This window comes from Rhinolophus sinicus, chromosome X (assembly GCF_036562045.2).
Source record: "Rhinolophus sinicus isolate RSC01 chromosome X, ASM3656204v1, whole genome shotgun sequence".
Classification (NCBI taxonomy): domain Eukaryota; kingdom Metazoa; phylum Chordata; class Mammalia; order Chiroptera; family Rhinolophidae; genus Rhinolophus; species Rhinolophus sinicus.
Window position 1 is genome coordinate 40,824,179 of NC_133768.1, and position 15,349 is coordinate 40,839,527.

At 36.7% G+C, this 15,349-nt stretch overlaps 1 protein-coding gene and 1 non-coding gene across 4 annotated transcripts in view; one reads left to right on the forward strand and one right to left on the reverse strand.

Annotated features, from left to right (window-relative positions):
- The window catches only part of SHROOM4 (shroom family member 4), a 233,778-nt gene that overhangs the window by 61,956 nt on the left and 156,473 nt on the right, over window positions 1-15,349 (reverse strand). The gene's annotated exons all lie outside the window — the stretch shown is intronic.
- Window positions 723-826, forward strand: LOC141569765 (U6 spliceosomal RNA). The gene has a single exon (XR_012493565.1). It is a non-coding gene; the product is annotated as a U6 spliceosomal RNA (small nuclear RNA).

Below are 15,349 nucleotides of genomic sequence, written 5' to 3' on the forward strand. Positions count from 1 at the left end.
GAATTATGTGGATAAATACTGAAAACATCGAGAAGTGAGTAGGCTAGCACAATACACACAAAAGGTAGAACTAGACCAATGACAGTGGGGATGGAGAAGAAAGGAAGGATGTGAGAGAGGACATGAAAGACTGAATCAACAGGGTTGGACTACTAATTAAATATGGAAGTGAGAGAAGAGTTAAGGTGACTATGAAACACCTAGGAGAATGGTGGTTATCACCATTGTAGATAGGGAAGTCGAAAACAGGAGCTGACTTCAGAAGATATGAGTTTGCTTTTAGACACAAGTGTGTTATGCTGTCAAATTATGTAGATAGGCTTGCCCAGCAAGAAGCTTGATGTCTGGGCTGCAGTGCTGGAAAGAGGTTAGGGTAGGGTATGGACATGTAGTCATTATCCATAGACATGAGGCAGCCAAGGCTGTTGCAGTGTATGTGACTGCCCACAGTAAATGTGTATCAAGGGAAAAGAGTGGATGACAGATCTCTACAGACTAGCTATAGGTCAGGTGGGAGAGGAAGAAGAACTAATCTAAGAGACAAAACAATAAAATGCCATTTTAAATGATATTGGCAATATATTTTTTAAAAATAAGTTTTGGGAAAGTTTCAGGGAAATAGGCATTCTTATACATTGCTAGGTAGGGATGAATATAAGTACACATTTGCTAGAGAGAAATTTGTCATGTTATCAAGAGACATAAAAAAATGTTCATACAGTGCTTGCTTCAGCCAACATATACTAAAATTGGAATGATACAGAGAAGATTACTATGGTCCCTTCACAAGGGTGACATGAAAATTTGTAAAGTGCTCCATAATTCTTCTGGAATTAGACAGCAGTAACGGTCACACAAGCTTGTGAATACATGCATACTAAAGCCCACTGAATTACACACTTGAAAGCAGTGAATTTTATGGTATGTGAATTACATGTTTTAAAAAGTGTTCCTGCCCTTTGATACAGTTTTTCCATTCCTAGGAGTCAATCCTAAGAGAGCAGTTAGAGATGCACACATTGATTTATGTACATGAAGTATCATCCATGCAGGATTATGTATAATGGTAAAATTAGGAATATCCTAACCATCCAACACTTAGGAAGAGTTAGGTGAAGTATTGTACATCTACATGAAGGAATAATAAATAGTCTGCCATTAAAAACCAGGCTTTTGAAGACTACTTAATGAACCTGGAAAAGGCTCACAATATAATGGTAAATGAAAAAAAATTACATACAAACCTGTACACAGCACCAGTCCAATTCAAAAAAAAAATATGTATATATATTCATATACAAACATACACATATTAAAAGGCTGGATGCAAATGTACTGTCTTATCAGTAGGCATTTATCTCTGTGTGGCAGAATTAAGGGTCATTTTTATTTTTTACACTTACTTAACGTTTTGAAATTTTCTACACATGCATTGCTTTTGAATGAAAAACAGGTTTCCAAAGAAAAAAGACACCATTCTACATAGACATATCATGTACCCTGGCAACTGTCTGTTAGAAATGTCTGACAGATTCCTAACTCAGGAATCTGCAATTATATTTGTATTTCCACTTAACTATTTCAAACATCTGGATTTTACCCTTAGGGAAATCAGCCTAGAGCCCACCAACATAGCAAAATACTTTCTACAACAAATGCTTTCCTGCTTAGCAGTGGATTCCTCTGTTTATTCTACTAATTTTTAAAAAATACTTTATCTGACAGGTTTTTTTTTTTTACTCCAGTATTAGCACTGGGAGCTGTTCTTTGCTGTGAGAGGTGGCTAGGGCTGGAAGAACAAGGAGAAAGTTGAGGGGAGACCAGACAGAGGAAAAGAGAGGTCAAATCAAGGTCAGCATCAGGGCCATATTCAGTGGGTTGAAGAAAAATTTTGCCATTCAGGGCCTTCTTGGCTTTAGTTTCTTTCTGGGTGCCTGACGGACTTGGTGGGACAAAGTTGGGTAGAGAGAAGACGAAGCACCCGATCTGGTTGGGGAGAGGGGTGACAGCAAGTACATCTGTGAAGCCGGTTAACCGCTAATATTTGTATACCATATTTACATTTCACAAAGAACATTCATAGTCACCATTCCATTTAATCCTTACTACAATTTTATAAACTCCACTTTAGAAAAGAAGAAACTCAGGCTCAGAGAGGTGAATTAAATCACACAAGACTTGAGTTCAAGCTCTTTGCTTCTAAATTCCTGTGAATCAGAAACTCTGGGAGCGGGGCCCAGCAATATGAACTTTAACAAGCCCTCCAAGTGCTTTTGACACATGCTCAAGTTTGAGACCCATCACTCTAAAGAATGCCACCATATATTTAAAAGCAAATTTTCAACTGTAATTGAAAATTAAAATTAAAAAGAATTTCAAAAAAAACAACAACAGATTTTCAAGTGGTTTCTTTAAAATACTGGCTGCTGCTTTTACCTATGTGGGGTCTTGAATTCAAAGCAGGCTGGGATCATACGTTCAACTGTCAGCGGCTTTGTACATAAGACAGGGCACCTGCTGGAATAGAATCTGGGCCCCAGGGGCAGGAACATACTACTTCAAGGCAAGGAAGGTCCCAGAACCAAGAGGGTAATAATTCCTGGGTCACAGCTTCCCTTGTTGGGGGAAATATGAGCTGGTAAGTAGCTGCCATATATCCACCTCCCTTCTGAAGTTTCTCTTCATAAAGGCTTTCACATGGTTCCCCAATGTTCTGCATGAGCCTCTAAGAAATTCCTTGCTCTGAAATATTTATATTTACAAAACTCTAGTTCATCAACCTTTCCATTTCTTTGGTTTTTAATTGCTTTTTTATTAAGGATTTAGAAAAAAATGCAGCAATTGGAATGGGATTATTTTCCTTCTGGGAAATATGGATTCCCCAACTCTCACCGCCTCAACCCACTCCCTACTCAATTTCCTCACTGCAGGTAACTGTTTTCATTCTCTCTCTCTCTCTCTCTCTCTCTCTCTCTCTCTCTCTCTCACACACACACACACAATCATACACATTCCTTCCCCTTGGAATGGAGAACAAACAAATTAGCTATTTTTTTGAAACTTGGACTTGACTTAAATTGGATTTTAAATTTTGTCAAGGTGATGTTTGTAAAATTGAAACAAAACCTGTACGTGAATATAAATTTAATTTGAAAATCCTAAAGCTGAAAAACAGAATCATGGAATGAAAATTGTAAAGTATTCATAATTCTAGGAGTGAACAGAATTTGTTATATATCCCCTTCTACACAGGTACTAGCACTGAACTCACTTATTTTTTTATTCATTGACTGATTCATTTGTTAGTTATTGAGAGCCAAGCAAGCACTGTTCTGTGTGCTAGGGACAAAGCAATGAACAAAACAGACAAGACCTCAGTCCTAATGAGGCTCAACTCAAGAAATATATAATATGTCGAGTAGTGATAAGTGCTATGAAGACAGAGAAAGCAGGGTAAAGGGTAGAGTGACTGACACGGGTGTGTGAGGCCAATGCTATTTTAGAGAGTGTGGTTAGGGAAGGCCGCTGTTGGGAGGTGATATTTGAGCAATGGCCTAAATGAAGTCAGGGAAGGAGCTAGGTGAATATCTGAAGGAAGAATGTTCTAGTTAGTGGCGTCAGCAAGGGCAATGGTCTGAGACAGAATCAGCTAGCCATTGTCCAAGAACAGCATGAAAACCAGCATAGCTAGAGTGGAATAAGCAAGTCAAAGATGGGTAGGAAATGAGGTTGGGGAAGGAGCCAGGGCCAGGTAAGTGAGTTATTGTAAGGACTCCGAATTTAATTTTAAGAGTGATAGAAATAAACCCTGTGTCTAGCAGGTTCCAAGGAGTTTAAAAAGTCTGCACTATGATCCTTGCCCTCAAGAAGCTTTCAATCTGTCCATTTGGGGAAATAAACCAGAATTACAGGAGACTTGAGAAGGGGAGGGGATTCTTGTTGTCTCATGATACTCATTCCTAATCTTAATGAGCCAACTTTAGTAGAAAAGAGCCCTAAAGGAGAAAAAGGCTCCTATGCCAATATAAGAAGTCTCCCACCTCAGACTTCAGGCATTTTAACCTCAAAAACACAGTATCTACTATATGTTACAAATATTAAAACATTTAATATTCATAACCCTATGAGGTAGGTGCTACTATTGTCATCCTCATTTTGCATAGAGGAAAATCAGAGGCTTGGAGAGGTTGAGTAACTAGCCCAAGATCACAGAACTAAAAAGTCAGAAATGGTATTCAAACCCTGGCAGCCTGGCTCCAGGGCCCATATTCTTAACCACTATTGTAACCTGCCTTGCCTACAGCTAGAGGTAGAAGGATGGGGATGGGGGATTATGAATCTAAAATTGAAAATAAAAGGGAAAGTCTTCCAGGTGTCCCAGCTGACCAAGAAGAGTGCTGGGGGCCTAGGGGAGATCTGGAAAAAGACCCTGAAGTTGCCATGGGGGAGAGCTAGAGAAGCAGGCTGTGGAAACTGCATCCATGTTGGGATCCACAAGGAGTATGAATTCACAGCATTCAGGCAGGAGTGCTTTGATACTGCAGACATTTCAGGCAGGAGTGCTTTGATACTGCAGACATTGAAAGACCATGGAACATTAGGGTATCCTGACCTGCCCAGTACAGAATATAATGTCTAATACCTTGCAACCAGAGAAATATACATAAAGGAGGTGATGCTTGACGTCTGGTCTTGAAGGAGGGGTAGATTAAAGGAGGGATAGACCCAGATGAAAGATACTGCTGTCGAAAGAATAGCATGTGAAAATTATGGAAAGAGTAGGGGAAAAATGGTGTCCTGAAGGGTAGAATGTATAAGGAGGGATGGTGGGAGGTAAGGCTAGAGAGGCAGGCTGGACCAGAACATGAATGATGTAGATTTTCATGTTAATGAGTTTGGACTTTTCCCACAGGCACTGGGGAGCCAGTGAAGGATTTTAAGCAAGAGAGTGGCAGAACCAGATTTGCATTTTGGAAAGATGTGTCTGTTGGAACTGTGTAGAGAGAAAAGAAGCAGTTAGGAAATAAGTGATCTATCATTCAGGGGTAGAGTGGAGAAGCAAATTTGAGAACCAATAAATCCTGCTGCCTGATTGGACAGATGTGAGAGGTAAAGAAGAGGAGGGAGTACAGGGTGTCTGCTGGATTTCTCAATTCAACAAATGATTCAGCCTGTCACCACTTCCAGCAGAAGAGTAGAGGGGAATAAGTCCAATTTTGCACAAGTTGATTTTTAAGTGTTTCTCATGCTTTTAAAGCAAGATTGCAGAAGGCAAACCATTCAAACAGTACAAAGGCATATGCGGTGAAAAAGAGTCCCCCCCCGACACACACACACTCCAGGGGAAACCACAGTTAATAGTTTCTTGTTTATCCCTGAGCAGCAGTGTGGCACAGTGTTAAGAACATAAGCCCTGGAAACCAGACTGTCCGCCGCATCTGAAACTACCATTGCCAGCTGTGTGGCCTTGGGTAGTTATTTAACATCTCTGCCTCACATTATCTATAAAAATGGGAATTATAATAATAAAACACAAATAAAGCATACTAGAATACTGTTCAGAACCTTGCTGTTCGTGCTTAACAATATATCTTGGAGATAAATTCATATCTGCATATACTTTTTCACAGATTCTTAATAACTGCATAGTATTGCACTGTGGGAATTTCTTTATAGTTTATTTACCCTTTACCCAATTAATGAACACTGAGGTTGTTTCTAAATTGTTGCTAATACAAATAATACTGCAATGAATATCTTCATACATCTTTACACACACACATGATTATATCTGTTAGATAAATTCCCACAAGTGGAATTCTGGTTCAAAGTATGCAAATGTTTAATTGTGGTAAAGTCTCCTGGAATCCAAAGAGGTTATACTTCTTTTTTTTGCACTTCCACCAACAATATATTAGAGCTGTGCTTTTCAAATTTTCATGTGCAAACAAATGACCTGGAGATCTCATTACAATGCAGATTCTGATTTAGAAGGTCTGGGATGGGGTTGCATTTCTAATAAGCTCTTAGTTGATAGAGATACTGCTGGTCCTAGGATCACATTTTGAATAGCAAGGTATATAGCAAGGTACAAGATGTGTGTTTCTCTACATGCTTGCCCCCAAAAACGTATATTAAATGCTCTGATTTTTGTCATTCTGATAGATGAAAGTTGTAGCTTAAGGTGAGAGTTGTTGCTTAAATTAATCTATATTTCTTTAATTATAACTATTGTTGAGCATCTTTTATTTTTATAAGGCACTTTTCTTTTTCTCCAACCTGTTTAAGTCTTTTCCCTCTTTTATAATGGTTTTGTTGGTATTTTCCTTAGTGGTTTTCAATCTCAAGAGCTCTTTATATATTAAAGGAACCAGCCCTTACTCATATCAGATGCAAAACCTTCTTTCCAGTTTTTTTTTTTGTCTTTGGATTTAGTTTATGTGTTTTTGTGGTGCTATAAATTTTGACTTTTATGTAGTCAAATTTAACAATGTTCTCCTTTATTGCTTATGCATACTTTGTGTCTTGCTTAGAAAGACTTTTAATATTTAAGATAAAATCATATATTAAAAATAATACACTAAACTATGTCTTTGGATCAATTTCTAGACTCAGTTATGGTCCATTGATCTGTCTGTTCATTTGCTAGTACTTTTATAATATGTTTCACCAGTACTGGTCCTTTCTCCCTTATTGCTTTTCTTTTTCAGATCTTTCCTGGCTAATCTTACAGATTTATATTTCAACTTGGGCATGTTGGATTATGATGTGTCTGGGAGACGACTTGGTGGAGAAGTGTGACATGCAGGTGAAAATGATCATCTGGAATCTAGCTACAGTCTTCACAATCACTTGCTGCTGGTATCACTCATTTTGATAATCATCTACCTCCTTGTTCAACCATTTTACCTATATATCTATATACAGAGGGTGCCAAAAAATGTATACACATTTTAAGAAAGGAAAAAACGGTATTAAAATTGTAATATTCAATATATACCAATAACAAAAGAGGAATACAAGTCATGTGTATACACTTTTTGGCACCCCCGGTATATCTTATCTCTTTCCACTAGGGTTCAAGGCTAGAGCATACACCTGTCCTGCTGTGATCCCTACCACATTGTTTAACACAATGTTTAACTAGGTACATGCTAAACATTCAAACTCAAAAGTATTTATTACATTAATGAAATTGTATCATGAAAGCTTGCTATATAAAAACATATTTGGTGAATTAATATTTAGAAAATGGCTCCTTTCTTTTTAACTTTCAAATGCCATATTAAAAACAGTACACATTCACTGACTATGTACCCAGTATCAGGTTCTGTCAAGGCACCTTCACATGAAGTACCCATTTAATCCTTACCAGATCCCTGTGAGGTGGGAATTATTGCCCTGACTTACCCATAAAGATAAGACTATGAGATGGTTAAAGACTTGCCCAGTAGTATTTCCACTACTTCCACTGAGTACTCAGAGCCTGGAATTATACAGGACTCTATCTTGTATAACACAGAGTCCTTTCTTTCACTTTTTAAAACAGGGTCCGACCCATGGTTCTTAGCTGAGTCATAAACATTATTTTTCGATAGTCCTAATGTAAAAAAAATTCTAACTAACAAAACAGGTAGATAATGAATATACTTATATCTCAAGTTTAGTGTCTAATTAGTTACTATGAATAATGAGAGAACGTACCTTTGAGTCCCCAAAGTAAACTTACGCCATAATGTGAAGGGAGATGAGATGCAGTAGAGTACTATATTAACATTCATAATTATGCATTTTCTGTTCCAAAATTGAATTGTTGTTTGACAGTAAAGGAAATGACAATAGTAAGAATTACGGCAAAAACACATAAGGTTAATCAACATATAATTGACTCTCAAGTATTCATATTTTAGATGTTTTCATTTATTTGTGTTTATGATTTATTGTTTAGAAACACTGCAAATTAATCTATCAGAATGTATTTCCCTATTAAAGATGTCTAAAATGAAAACATGCATGCATAAAGTGAATTAATTTTTTATGACACTTAGTAGATATATCACTTAAGGGAGATTTTGTTACACAAATGCAATAACCTATACATAATGAGGTGTCAACTTCTTCAGTGATACTTGATCTAAAACGCACACACATACATACACTTTGGGGGCAATTTAAACCTATTGAGAGAAAAAGACTAGATTAAAATCTCTTTCTTCAGTATCTTCTAATGCATACTTTATTAAACATAGCACATCCCAAAGAATCAGGAAGAATGCAGAATACAAATGACAACATTTTCCTGCTGACTGAGACTGACCCAGCTTCGGGTCAGAAAAGAAGATGCCGTCATGCAACAGATGGCTATTGGTTGTCTTAATGTAACAAGCCAACAATCATCAGGTCAGTTGCAAACAGACCCACACCTTAACTCTCACTCTATCCAAGAGCCAATTAACTCAGTTTATTTTTCTGTCAAGACTAGCAAGCATCCAAGGTCAAGACAAAGCTAAAGCCTGGGTAACTGGGAAAGACTCAATTATCTTCTCAGACCAATTTATACTTTCTTTTGCTCTGGGCTCTACTGGGGTGCAAGGACTGCTGAAGATAATTCTCCAAGGGGAGGTAAAGGAGAAAGCATGCACAGCCTAAGGATTTTGAAAGTTATACAAGGAGTTCTTGAAGATATCACTTAAAATGTTCGATTTAAAGCCTCTGAAAATATTACTCTCATCTCCCACCCCCCACGGGTGATGAACACACAATGGGATTTATAGATGATGTAATACAGAATTGTACACCTGAAATCTATGTAATTTTACTAACAATTGTCATCCCAATAAATTTAATAAAATAAAATTTAAAAAAATATTACTGAAACGGAAGCAAAGTAGGTAGGTAGGTAGGTAGGTAGGTATTAGGTAGGTAGGTAGGTAGGTAAGTAGGTACCAACTGAGGTGTTATAGAGAGCAAACTACATATGGAGTCAGGCAGACTTGGCGATGAGATAGTGGACATGTCAGTTACTTCATTTCTTTGTACCCCAATCTCCTCATCTGTAATATGGTGATATATTCATCCTTACACCTCATAAGAGAGCTGTGATGATTAAATGACATGATGCACTTGAGAGCTGCTAGCACTGTATCTAACCCACAGTAAGTGTTGGGATAGAGGCAAAACTAACATTTACAGAGCTTCTATTAAATCTGAAAGTAATCATGGTTCTGGCTGAACCTCTTCACACTTAGGTGGGAAGTCACCTTGAAAGAACCATTCAGCAGGAATTTAAATCCCTAAGGAGAACTTAGTTTATTCCTTACTGGTCTTAACATTTTCAAACCAATTCCTACGTAAAGGACTGATACAGCACTACTTCAGCAAGTTGTAGAATTATGATAGTCCCAATAACTGGAATTCCCCCAAACTCAGCAATGTTGATACAGGGAAAAGAGATGGCTCTTGAGTCATACACAAAGACTGAATTTGAGTCCTAGCTCTCACACTTTTTATCTATGTGGCTTTAGACAACTCAAATGTTCATTTTGAGTCTTGGTTGCCTCACATAACATATACTTTGTAGAAATGTGGTGAGAATTCAATAGATGTAAAGTGCTATCAGTATTGTATTTTCATGAGTACATGAGGTCTCAGGCCAAGCAAGCTACTCAGATCCTGGGATGTAATACACAGGCAACACAGAGCTACTTTCCCTGTCCAGCTGTGGCAAACCAGTGGCCATTGCCAGTGTTAACCCTGATGAGCAATGGGAAGGGAAGAAGAAATTCTTTTGACTATGGTCTGAAAATGGGCTTCTAGCTGTTCTTCCTATTCTGGGGGACTCATCTTAATAGAAATCCTGAATCACATATAAGAGATCAGCCATAATCCCCATCACTTCATGAGTGCCCTCTTCCGTTCACCCTTAAACTTTCCTTTATTAAACTCCAAGCTTCTCCCAAGAGAAACATTTCCTAATCTCATATAAAATTCGTGCACGAAAACTAGCTTTTAATTTTTGTTCAAAATGTTCCGTTCTGTTGGAAGGGCCATTGGTACTTTAAGAAATCTGTTCCTGAAGTGCAAAGAAGGACAACCTCAGGTAAGTAAATTTCACTGTGTGTAAATTTAAATCAAACAAATTTTATGACTGAGAGAAAGAGAAGGGCAGGTGACATTCTCTTTCCTCTAGAGAGAAAACCTACCCTGTGTGACTTCTCAAAGACTATTCAAAGACATATATTAACTTTATACTTAACAAAATTGAAGGATATTCTGCACCCTCATCATAGGGGGAAAAAAGGAAGAATATATCTTAGCATTAGGAGCCAGAGACATAATCATTTTTAGCTGAACAAAGGTGCCAGAATGGCCAACCAATGCTTTCCCTATGATTAGCTGGAAAGCAATCAATGCACTCTTGCTAGATTGGAGCTTTCACTCAAAATAGAAACTGGCTTGAAGTCCAGAAAGCTGGCAGTTCAGACAAATCCCCAGAAGGGATCTTGACACTTGCACTAAGATCCAGGGTTGGCATACTCATCAGCACCCAAATTTAAGACTGGGGCTTGAAAAAGCTGTTAAGTAATAAGGACTGGTGAGACATACTGAACATCTTCAAGATTTATATGTTTCTTTCATCAGCTAAAAGACACACCTTTGGTGCTTAAGGTTTGCTTAGTTTAACTGTTTTAATAAAGACAATGGATTTTTAAAAAAGACTTTATGTAGTGTAGTTTTAGATTCACAGCAAAATTAAGAGGAAGGTACAGAGATTTTCCATCTGCCCCATATGCATAACCTCCCCCATCGTTAAATCCCCCACTAAAGTGGTGCCGTCCACCACCGTGTAACAATTATAACATTTGTTACAACTGATGAACCTACATTGACACATCATAATCACCCAAAGCCCATAGTTTACATCAGGGTTTACTCTTGGTGTTGTGCATTCTGTGGGTTTAGACAAATGTATAATGACATGTATCCACTATTAAAGCATCGTACAGAATACTTTCACTACCATAAAAATTTTATTCCCCTGTGCTCCCTGCCGACCCCTGGCAACTACTGATCTTTTTACTGTGTCCATAGTTTTACCTTTTCTAGAATGTCATATAGTTGGAATTATACAGTATGTAGCCTTTTCAGATGAGCTTCTTTCACTCAGTAATATGTATTTAAGGTTCCTCCATGTCTTTTCATGGCTGGACAGCTCACTTCTATTTAGTGCTGAATAATATTCTATTGTCTGGATGTACCACAGTTTATTTATCCATTCACCGACTGAAGGACAACTTGGCAATTATGAATAAAGCTACCATAAACATTGTGTGTATGTTTTTGTGTAGACATAAGTTTTTAGATCCTTTGGGTAAATACCAAGGAGTTCAACTGCTGGATAATATGGTTAGAGTATATTTAGTTTTGTGAGAAACTAACAAACTGTCTTGCAAAGTGGCTGCACCATTTTGCATTCCCACCAGCAATGAATGAGAGTTCCTGTTGCTCCACTTACTTGCTGACATTTGGTATTGTCAGTGTTCCAGATTTTGGTTATTCTAGTAGGTATGTAGTTATATCTCATTGTTTTAATTTGCATTTCCCTGATGAGATGTGACATGGAGTATCTTTTCGTATGTTTATTTATCATCTATATATCTTCTTTGATGAGTTGTCTGTTCAGGTCTTTGGCCCATTTTTATTTGGGTTGTTTGTATTTTATGGTTGTGTTTTAAGAGTTCTTTGTATATTTTGGATAAGAATCCTTTATCACATGTATCTTTTACAAGTATCTTCTCCCAGTCTATGGCTTGTCTTCTCATTCTCTTCATGTGAACTTTCACGGAGCAGAAGATTTTAATTTTAATAAATTCCAGTTTATCAATTACTTCTTTCATGAATCGTGCTTTGCTGTTGTATCTAAAAAGTCATCACCCTACCCAAGGTCATCTAAGATTTGACTTATGTTATCTTCTAGGAGTTTTATAGTTTTACACTTTATATTTAGGTTCTATGATCCATTTTGAGTTAGTTTTTGTGAAGGGTGTAAGGTCTATGCCTACCTTCATTTTTTACAAGATATTTAATCATTAATTTAAAATATTCAATTTAGACATTTATTTGATTTTTAATTTACTAAAAATATGGAGAGATAAGGTTTATAAATCTCAGGATGAGGGTTTAAAATTATTGAGACTTCTGCTCGTTTCCTCTGATATCACTCATTAGGAGAAAATATCTGCAAAACACATATCTGATAGAGAACTAGTATCTAGAATACATAAAAAACATTTTAAAACTTAAGAGTATAAAACAAACAATCAAATTAGAAAAATTGTAATATAATAAAGAATATTTCAATTACATTAAGAAGGCAGACTGGCTAGGGACCTTGAGGTGGAAGGTACAATGCAGTGGTAAGCAGCTTAGGTTTTTTTTTTTTTTCCTTATATATCCTAGATCTGGAGATGAGAAGCAACAATCTGGAAATGCTAATGGACACAGACAAAATAAGTCCCAACAAAAGCCTACTCTCCCTATCCAGAGAACCAAGAAAGGGGTGGCCTAGCAAGACAGAAACTTTTAGACAATAACTGATCTATTCCATCCAAACACAAAATAAAAAAATGTAGCCCCACCCCCACTCAGGTCAACAAAGGCTGAGTGGGGAGCCTAGACTTCCACCCTGGCAAGGGTATAACAAGGTCTTTTCTGACATCACGATGCCCAAGGTGGTGGCAGAAAAGGCTAAATATGGAGACAGGACTTTCATCTATGGCTGGATGGTAACAAGTCCTCCTCTACTCACAGTGTCAATGGAGATCATGTGGAGAGCATGGGCATGCACCCCCACCTGGCGGTAACAAAGAGCCACTCTCTCTCCCAATTGAGGTGGTGTCAGAGGAGGCCTAATAAGGAGTCAGAATGTCCACCACTGCCCATCAGTAAGGAGGCTTCTCCCTTCTCTGAGTTGTCAGAAGAGGCCACATGGGGAGCAGCAAGGAGGCACCCTAGGCCTCCCAGCAAGGGAGGTATCAGTGGAGGCTCAGGAACAAGGAGCTTCCCTCATTGGGTAACAATAAATGCCAAATAGGGAACCTGGACTTTTACCTCCATGTGGTAGTAATGAGGCAGCAATCACTTACTCCTGCCAGAATTGTATCAGAGGAAACTACCTAAAACAGAAAGCTTAAATATGATCCAAAGTTTCATAACATGATACTCAAAATTTGTAGATTCAATCAAAAATCACTCATCATACTAAGAACAAGGAAGAACACTGAATGAGAAAATGTAATCAATAAATACCAACATCAATATAACAGTAATGTTTGAATCATATGATAAAGCCACCATCATAAAAATGCTTCAATGAATAATTATAGACATGCATGAAACAAATGAAAAACTAGAAATTTTCATGAAAGAAATAGCAAATCTTGGCAAAAAAATAGAAGCTATAAAGAAGAATCAAATGGAAATTTTAGAATTTAAAAATACAATATTCAAAATAAGAAAAACTAGTTGAATAGTTTCAACAGAAGAATGGAGGAAACAAAAGAATCAGTGAACTTAAAAACACAACAATAAAAATTACCCAGTATGAACAACAGAAAGAAAATAGACTGAAAAAATAAAAACAGCCTCAGGGACCTGTGGGACTATGATGAATGATGCAGCACTAATGGCATCAGAGTCCCAGAAAGAGAAAAGAAAGAGAATAGGGTGGGGAAAAAAAGTATTTGAACAAATAATGCCTGAAAACGCCTCAAATTTGGCAAAAGACATAAACCTGCAATCAAGAAGCTAAGCAAACCACAACAGGATAAGCCCAAAGAAATTCATACCATGACACATCTTAGCCAAATGTCTGAAAGCTAAAGATGAAGAACAAATCTTGAAAGCAGAGAGAAATGATACTTTAACTGTATAGGAAAAATAAATTGAAAGACATGATTTTTATCATAAATCAATGCAGCCAGAAGAAAGTGGCACAATATTTTTTAACTGCTGGAAGAAAGAACTGTCAAGCCAGAATCCCATATCCAGAGAAAATATCATTCAGGAATGAAGGGGAAATCAAGACATTCTCAGAAAAAGGAAAACTAAAAGAATGTATCACTGGCAGACTTATTGTAAAAGAATGGGTAAAGGACGTTCTCTAAACAGAAAGGAAATTACAAAAGAAGAAATCCTAGAATATCAGGAAGGAAGAAATAACATGGAAAAAAATATATAAGTAAAAACAATAGACTTCTTTTTCCTCCTGAATTTTCTAAATTATGTTTGATAGTGAAAACAAAAATTAAAACAATGTCTGATGTAGTTCTAAACATATATAAATAAATGTTGAAGACAATTTTATTATAAATGAGGGACAAAAAAGGAAGTAAATTTTTTATACTTCACTCAAATAACACCAATAGACTGAGATAAATTATGTATATATAATGCAATACCTATAACAGCTACTAAAATATCTATATGAAGAGATACACCCCACAACTAGAGACAAATAAAAATGGAATTCTAATAAGTGTTTAAGTAGACCACAGTAACGCGGAGCAAAAAAGAAAAAAGAGAAATGAAAAACAAAGAGTACAAAAAGAAAACAAATTAAAATGTTAGACTTAAGCCCTAACATATCAATAATTACATTAAATGTGACTGGTCTAAATATACCAATTAAAAGACAGAGATTGGCACCATGGATAAAAATATGACCCAACTATATACTGTCAAAAGAAACTCACTTCAAATAAAACAAAATACGCCGGTTGAAAGTAAAAGGATGGGAAAGCATATCATGTACATATTAATCAAAACAAAGAAGGAATGGTTATATTAATAGCAGATAAAGCAGGTTTCAGAGCAAAGACAATTACTGGAGAAAGTGAGGGTCATTGCAAAATGATAAAAAGGTCAACCCACCAAGACGACATAACAATCCTAAATGTGTATGCATAAAACAACAGAACTACAAAATATGTGAGCAAAACTGATAGAATCGGAAGGAGAATAGACAAATCCGCAATTACACTTGGAGATGTCAACAATCCTCTCTCAACTATTAATAGAACAACTAGACAGAAAATAAGTGAGGATATAGAAGAATTCAACACTACCATCAACCAACAAGATCTCATTTACATTTATAGAATACCTAACCCACAAACAGTAGAATGCATATTATTTTCAAGTGCTCATAGAACATACGAGTATATCAAGATAGACTATACCCTGGGTTATAAAACAAATCTAAACAGATTTAAAAGAATTGAAGTCATACAGAGAATATACTTGGCTATAATGAAATCAAATTAGAAATGAATAATAGAAAACAAATGGA